The sequence below is a fragment of the Dasypus novemcinctus genome, chromosome 18 (assembly GCF_030445035.2).
Source record: "Dasypus novemcinctus isolate mDasNov1 chromosome 18, mDasNov1.1.hap2, whole genome shotgun sequence".
Classification (NCBI taxonomy): domain Eukaryota; kingdom Metazoa; phylum Chordata; class Mammalia; order Cingulata; family Dasypodidae; genus Dasypus; species Dasypus novemcinctus.
Genome location: NC_080690.1, coordinates 53,159,978 through 53,168,088, shown reverse-complemented (window position 1 = coordinate 53,168,088; position 8,111 = coordinate 53,159,978).

The following is an 8,111-nucleotide window of genomic DNA, read 5'->3' as shown; positions in this document are numbered from 1 at the left end:
TCCCCCAGACAAAAATAAATAGCCATGACTTTCTGCATGAAACAGCCTATGGTTAAAAGTAATAGGATAGCAACGATTTCAGTTAAATAAAATTTAATTTATGCAATAACCTTGTAATATTTAACCCACCCCTAAATATAACTTCGCTGATCTCTTATAATTAAATGTGCCAATATAAAAACCAGTGTAGAGCCTTTTGAAGACTGGAAAACATATGTTCTCAATGTGTAGATCAAATTCCTAAGTAAAACTGCAGTAAGAGAAGGAATATTTGAAAACACAGAATGAAGAATGTCACTGGGGTGCAGGGGTCCCTCTACGTTTTCACACTGCCTCCCTCCCCCACACAGAGGTCAGAATCACAAGAGTTGCAAGAGATCACAGCGAGGGGATGGATGGGTCAGGTGGAGAGCCACGTGTCCATGTCACACGCGGTCCCTTAGATTGAGGAAATGGCACACCTCCAGTGAGATGCTAGGTCTTCCAGAGCAGGTCACTGAAATGCTGCAGGTGGTAATCACAGGGGTGGGGGTAGGGGTAGGGGCAGAAAGTGCTGGAGATCGAGGTCAATACCAGGAATTATTTAAACTCAGTGACAGCAGACCACCTCTCTGCTCAGAGTGGTGTCCTACTGGGTGTCATAAACCCCCTCAGAAGGGGAGAAGACAATCGACAGAACCCCCGGCAATAGTTAGGCTAATGTGCCAACTCAGCCAGGTAATTGTGCTCAGTTGTGTGGTCAAGCAAGCACTGGACTAATTGTAGTACAAGGACATTTATGGGCTTTAGGCAGCAGTGGCTTTACAGCATAGATAGCTTGTTACATGTATGTCAATCAGGGAGATTGCCATCAGCAATGAGTGATGGTTTATCCAATCAGTTGAATGTCTTAAAAGGAGAAGTGGTTTCAGCATTCAGAGAGAATTTCCTAGCTCGTCTTTGGAAAACTAACTTCTCCCAGAAACTTATCAAGGACCTTTATTGGACTTTCATCAGAACCCTGGTTTGCAGCCTGCATGCAGAACCTGGACTTGTACATCCCACAGTCACGTGAGAGACTCGTATAAAATGGCATACCATTGACAGGTATTTCCTGTTGATTCTGTTTCCCTGGAGAACCCTGACTAATACATGCCCCTGGGATTTTTTTAAATGCATTGCCTTCCCCACAGCGTGGGACATGACTCCCAGGGATGAGCTTCCCTGGTGCAGAGGGATTACTACCAAGTACCAGCTGATGATGTAACTAGAAAATGACCTTGAATAAAAGGGTCAACTTGGACCAGCAGAATATCTCAATCTAAATATAATACCAGGAGTTAAAAATGCTTTTTGACCTAAATAAAAGGGGGAATGGAAAGGGCAAATGAGTTTATATGGCTATGAGTCTCCAAAAAGAGCTGGGAGGTTATCAGAGGGGTTGCCCTTACGCATACCTCAGCAGCATCCCAGAGACAGATAAAGTAGATACAACCCCAGGTATTGGTTCTTCTGAGGGCTACAGAGACCCACAGGTTCTATGGTCATGGCTGATGGAGTTCAGTGCCATGTCAGTTGGCCCTACTTTGGAGTGTGTGTTTCTGTGTGATGGAGTTGGACTCAGATGTGATCTCTGTTCACAAGCCTCTCCTGTTACTTTTACCGGAACTGTAGTTGGTGCTGGTGTTTAATGTATACCCAGGGGACCTGAATCTCTAGACTGACCATGTGATAGCCAGGCCCTGAGCCTCAACAGACTTCAACTCCTATACTCTGGTTTATTGGACTTACCCCACTCAGCTAACATGGAGGTGAAGAAGGTCAAACACCACACCAGGGAGCCAAGAGTGCCTACAACTGAAAGCAGGAGGATTGCATCCAGCATCCATGTGGAATCTAAGTCCCCTCTTGATATAGATGTGGAGTGGACACAACCATTCCAAGGACCACGGGATGGAGGAATAGAATATGGATTAGAGTGGACTTACTGATTTCTATTCATGAACTATTGTGATTAGTAAGCGAAGAAAATGTGGCATTGGTGTGGAGAAAGTGGCCATGGTGGCTGCTGGGGGTAGGGAGTGGGAGGAAGAGATGAGATGTGGGGGCATTTTCAGGACTTGGTGTTGTCCTGGGTGGTGCTGCAGGGACAGTTACCAGACATTGTATGTCCTCCCATGGCCCACTGGGTGAAATGTGGGAGAGTGTGGGCTATGATGTGGACCATTGACCATGAGGTGCAGTGGTGCTCAGAGATGTATTCACCAAATGCAATGAATGTCTCATGATGATGGAGGAGATTGTTGTTATGGGGGGAGGAGTGGGGTGAGGGGGGTGGGGGGTGTATAGGGACCTCATATTTTTTTAATGTAATATTAAAAAAATAAAGACAAAAAAATATTTACTTATTTCTCCCGCTACCCCCTTGTTGTTTGCAGTTGCTGTGCCTGTTCATTGTGTGCTCATCTTCTCTTTAGGCAGCACAGGAACGGAACCCAGGACCTCCCATGTAGGAGGGAGGCACCTAATTACTTGAGCCACCTCCACTCCCTGCTTTGCTATCTCTCATTGTATTTTCCTCCTTATGCCTTTGTTGCCTCATCTTGTTGCACAGCTCACCACACCAGCCCATCGGGTCAGCTCACTGTCTTGCTTGTCTTCTTTAGGAGGTGCATGGGAACTGTACACAGGACTTCCCCTCAATCATCTGAGCCACATCCTTCCCCCACTAGGATTTTTTTTTTAAGATTTGTTTATTTATTTCTCTCCCCTCCCCCCCCCCCCCCCCCCCCCCCGCCCCGGTTGTCTGTTCTCTGTGTCTTTTTGCGTCTTCTTTGTCTGGGAATCTGTGTTTCTTTTTGTTGTGTTATCTTGTTGTGTCAGCTCTCCATGTGTGTGGCACCATTCCTGGGCAGGCTGCACTTTCTTTCACACTGGGAGGTTCTCCTTAGGGGGCGCACTCCTTGCGCGTGGGGCTCCCCTACGCGGGGGACACCCCTGCGTGGCAAGGCACTCCTTGTGCACATCAGCACTGCGCATGGGCCAGCTCTACACGGGTCAAGGAGGTCCGGGGTTTGAACCATGGACCTCCCATGTGGTAGATGGACGCCCTAACCACTGGGCTGTTGTGTAAAATTGTATGGAACAGAGACGGAGATAAGAGTCAGCAGCCAGGATAATTGGTAGTAAGGAGGACTGAAGCTCGCTCAGGCATTCAGCAAAGCAGAGAGTCAGCTCCATGCTTTTATTTCAAGTGAGTACAGTGATGCTTATATACGAAGCTATTTTTAGACTTTTATGAAAACAGCAGGTGTTTTTAGTTCTGCCTCCAAAAACACCCCCTCTTTTAATTAACCAGATGTACATCCTTATAAGGAACAACAGTCACCTCAGCCAAGAGTGTAGTTCATAGAATTGCTTGCATTTCCTGTCCTGTTTCGACCCGCATGCAGGTACATAACAGGGAACATAAACTCTTGACTTCATCATGACCTCCTTTGCTCGCTACACTGGGCCAAGTCCTCCACCCCCAACTAGGATTTTGAAGACGATATGTTGCCAAAGAAAGGCCAAGCTAGGTCAGACATCCTAGGCCCTCAAACTCAAAGAAAAGCGCAATCTCTCAGTGGTTTGGATTCTTTATTTGTGGTTTCTTGTTTAATAAACTTTTTACTTGGAAATAATTTCAAACTTACAATATAGTTGGAAAAATAATACAAAATTCATGCAATGAACTCAAATATATTAAATTTCCAGTTATACAGATACCCCATTTTTAACATTTTGCCACATTTGCCACATCATTCTCTCTGTCTCTCTATCCATCTATCTTCTCTCTACCTGTCCATCCATCCATCCACCATCTGCCAGTTTATCTGTCTATATGTTTTCTAAGCATTTGAGAGTAAGTTGTATACATCATTCTCTTGGACACTTACTACTTCTATGCACTTTTCCTAAGAAAAAGTATATTCACTTATGTAACACCCTTAAACACAGTTATCAATTTTAGGAAATTTAACATTGGTGTAAAGCTGACAGTCTGTCTTCCAATTTTCATATGCTCCAACAATGTTGGAATTCTTGATATGTGAAAAAAACACAGTCACCATCTGTTGTGTTTTCTGTTCATTACAACTGAAAACACCCCCAAAAGAAAAGCCCCAAGTGACTGGATCAGCCTCTGCTGGGCAGGCCGGGACGTCATGCAGAGTGGGACAGACGGGAACAGTTCCAGGGGTGAGAATTCCAGGCCCTCCCTGGACGAGGGCTCCAGGCAACGAGCACACACGAACACGCCCACCTACTTCAGCGTGCACCCCAAGCCCAGAGGCTGCCATGGGGAGGAAGAGGGCCAGGGCCCAGACCTCCCACCTGGCCCCGGGCTTCCTGCCCTGCTGCCCCTGGCAGCCCTGGGCTCTGTGTCCTCTGCGGCCCTGAGCGAGGCGTGGGCGGGTCCGAGGACACACAGAAGCTCTCCAGGGGCCAGGTGGCTCCAACGCCAGCACCCCGGACACAGCCTCCGCCACCACGAAGCTGACACTCACGTGCTACGATACTCGTGCTGGTCCTGAGTGTCCAGCTGGGTGCGGAAAGGGCCACTGGGGTGCAGGGGTCCCTCCACGTCCTCATACTGACTCCCTCCCCCTCCCAGGCTTTATCCCCTCCACCCCCACCCCTGCTCCCCGCAGCTCCTCAGTCAGTGTCCCTGCCCCTCCCTGGGCCCTTCCCCCTCACCTGCTTCTCCTCCTCCTGTCTCGCATCTCACCAGCCTTGTCTGTGTGTCTGCTCACTGCCCACGTCACCAGCTGATGCCTGCTTGGCTTTTCAGCATCTCAGATGAGCCTGTCCTCCAAGCTGAGACCGTGGCTGGAAAGCACACTAGAGGGTTCGAGCCAGCAACTACACCACGGAATCCTTCAAGCTGCAAGATTTCTATTCCAACCCCTCCCCTTTGCAACTGTGCTCCCCACGGCATCCACGGCACCAGCCGGCCCACGCTGCAGTGGAGCCCACCTCCCCCGCTGCACAGACACTCCCCGGCCTCGCAGAGGGCAGGACACAGACAACCAGACAGACACACTCTCCCTAGCCCAGGCGGTCACACAGACACACTCAGACAAGTGCCCACTGCCCGGCCCAGTCACACAGATACCCTCGGACAAACAGTCACACAGACTCAGTCCCAGCTCATGGTCAGGCCCCTCCACACAGGTTGTCGGCCCCGGGGTCCCCCAGACGTGCTTGGATCCAGGCTCACTGCCCCAGCAGTGCCAGACACAGGCACTGTCCACCCAGACAGCACCCCTGACATAGGCAGCCCCAGGGGCCCGTTCAGAAAGACACTGGCTGTCAGGAATTATCAGACAGACACTGTAAGAACACACACTCGCTGTCACTTGTGGTCACTCTTGCTGTCTCGCTGAGAGAGCCACTCATCAGGCACGTACCACCTAATATGATCACACACGCTCACACTAGAAGAGCACACTCACATTGTCACAACACAGCCACACAAACACACCAATCACACGCACACCACATATACAGTTATCCAGACACACTCAGGAAGGAGAATCATCCAGAAACACACAGATATGCAAGCACAGACTTGCTCAGGCATGCACACCCACTGCCTCTGAGACACACACGCCCACTACTGCATATAGCCACAAAGGAACATATAGATGTGTCTAAATCTCACTGTCCTGCAGCCGTACACAGACTCACACATGCAACCACGCACAATCACAGACACCATCACTGTCCCGTGCCGTCTCACAGATACACTCAGACACACACTGCCTGCAGCCTCACAACACGCAGGTTGTACCTCCACAACCACACTCTAAACCAAGTCACACTCCACGTCATACATCAAAAAGACATTTTCACATGCACAGCCTCACACCTTATCATTTTCAGTGACATAAATAGCATCAAACACAGAGAGCCATACAATATTCCCTTTATGTCATACTCCAGCACAATAACACAGACCCAGTGCTGGCCACAGGATAAAAACGCAGGAACCTGGGGGGCTGGGCCTCAAGGGGAGGGGCAGCCTTCAGCTCAGGGGCCCGCCCTGCAGCCCTGCTCACCCAGTCCTCTTCTCTGCAGGCAGGACTCCTTGCCAGGCCCACATGGCTGCTTCCTGAGTAATCTGGCTGAGTCTTCCAGCAGGGTGGCCTGGCCCTTTGCCCACTCAAGGCTACTCGCCACCACTGCTCGCTCCCAGCACCAGACATCAGAAAACCCAGCCTGACCTGCCTCTGTTTTTGACATTCTTCCAATAAATACCTGCAGCTCAGCTCTGAGTGCTCGTGTCTGTGTGAGACGGGGTGCGTCCTTGGGAGACTGTGGGGCTGGGTGTGACCAGGGATGTGTGGCACTGAGTGGGCCGCAGGGGAGACGAATTCAGCTGATGTCATGGTGCTTCTGTTTCAGGCAGCCCGATGGCTGGAAGAGAGACTGTTCCTATTGTGTTATTTGCATTTTATACTTTGTGCACCTGCTTCCTTGAAAGAGCCAAGCCTTGGCAAGTGCCACCACCGTGCAAAAAGAGGCGAGGTAGGAGAAAAGGCACCAGGCAGGGCTCCCAGAGAGAGCCAAGGTCTGCACTGAGAAGCTGGAGGCAGGAGTGGAGCATACGCACCAGGGGTGGGAGTGCACGAGGCAAACTGGGGGAGGGTCAGGGCCACAACTCAGAGGTGCCAAGGAGCAGCTGCTGGAGGGTCCAAGGGGATGGGGCTGGCTGCTCAGACAGCCCAGGCCAGAGCAGGTGCTGGGGCGAGAGGGGAGGCGCCGCCTGAGGGCACCCGGGTGAGAGGCCCAGTGGGGAATGGGCTCAGGAGCTTGTGGGAGAGGTCTAAGCTAGAGCAAGCGGGTCTTCAGGCAGGAGGAGCAGCCTTGAAGCATCAGAGGGTGCCAGCAATGGGTGGGGCAGGGAGCGTGCTGACAGCAAGGATGAACCTCATCTGTGAGGCCCTTCCCGACACTTCCTGGTCTGTGCTAATGCCCAGCTCGTGTGTCTGCTGTTTATTCCCCTTACCCACAGGTTCCTTTCCAGCGGCCCAACAAACCTGTTCAAGCCTCTTGCATTTTAGCCTTCCTCCTTGGGTGCATGGCTCCTTCTGGCTCCTGCTGGCCCTGGTATGGACCTTGAAGGAGGCTTTTCTCATGTCTAGCCATACTCAGGGCTAAATGCATTAATGCAGGTTTGGCTCTTAGAACAGGAAATGTCGGGAAGCTCACACTTTGTCATTGTCAATGACATAAATAGAATAAAAAAACAGAGAAATACACAATATTTCTTTTATGTCATACTTATGTCATACCCCATCACAATAACACATTTAGACCCAGTGACGGCCAGAAGGAACAGAGGGGCTCCCCAGTCAGGGCTCTTACTTTGTGGTGGAGGAGCTGGAGGCAGGGGGTTCTTGCCCCAGGCTTGGGAGGAGGGAGGGGAGCCTACCAGGACCAGGAAATACTGCTGAGGGCAGACTTGGGACTTGGAGAGCACAATGTCCCTTTGCTTAGCAGTGAGCTTAGCCCCAACAGGACACAGCAGTGGGCAAAAGAGTGTGTAACTAGGTGAGTGGCACGTCAGAGGGCCCCAGCCCCAAACATTTGCCTTTAACAAGGACATGGCTCTGGGGAGCAACATGCAGATGGTGTGCAGCTGGCTCAGTGACCCCTTCTGGGGAAGAGGAGGCCCTGAGTTGGAGACACTGCTGTGAACCTCAAAGCCAGACAGATGCCTGACCCCCAGCTGGGGACATGAAGCAGGGTCCTCACACACTGGGCCCCGTCCCTGAAATGTGTGATCCACCTCAGTGGATGGCCTCAGGTGGACAGTGACACATCTCACAGATGTAGGGGGTGAGGCACAAACAGGGTCACACCCATCCTCGCTGAAGTGACACTGTCCCACACAGGGACCACGTACAAACAGCACAGATGATTTCTCCCACTTCCATTCATCTAAACAATAACAGTGACTCACATTTCTGGAGCAGTTATCATGAGCCATCAGTGTTCTAGGTGCTTTGCATGTATTGAATCATTCATTTGACCTTCCTTCACCAGCTCCTTAGGAGGATCCAGATGCTGGGCAAGGGGCTGGGCAA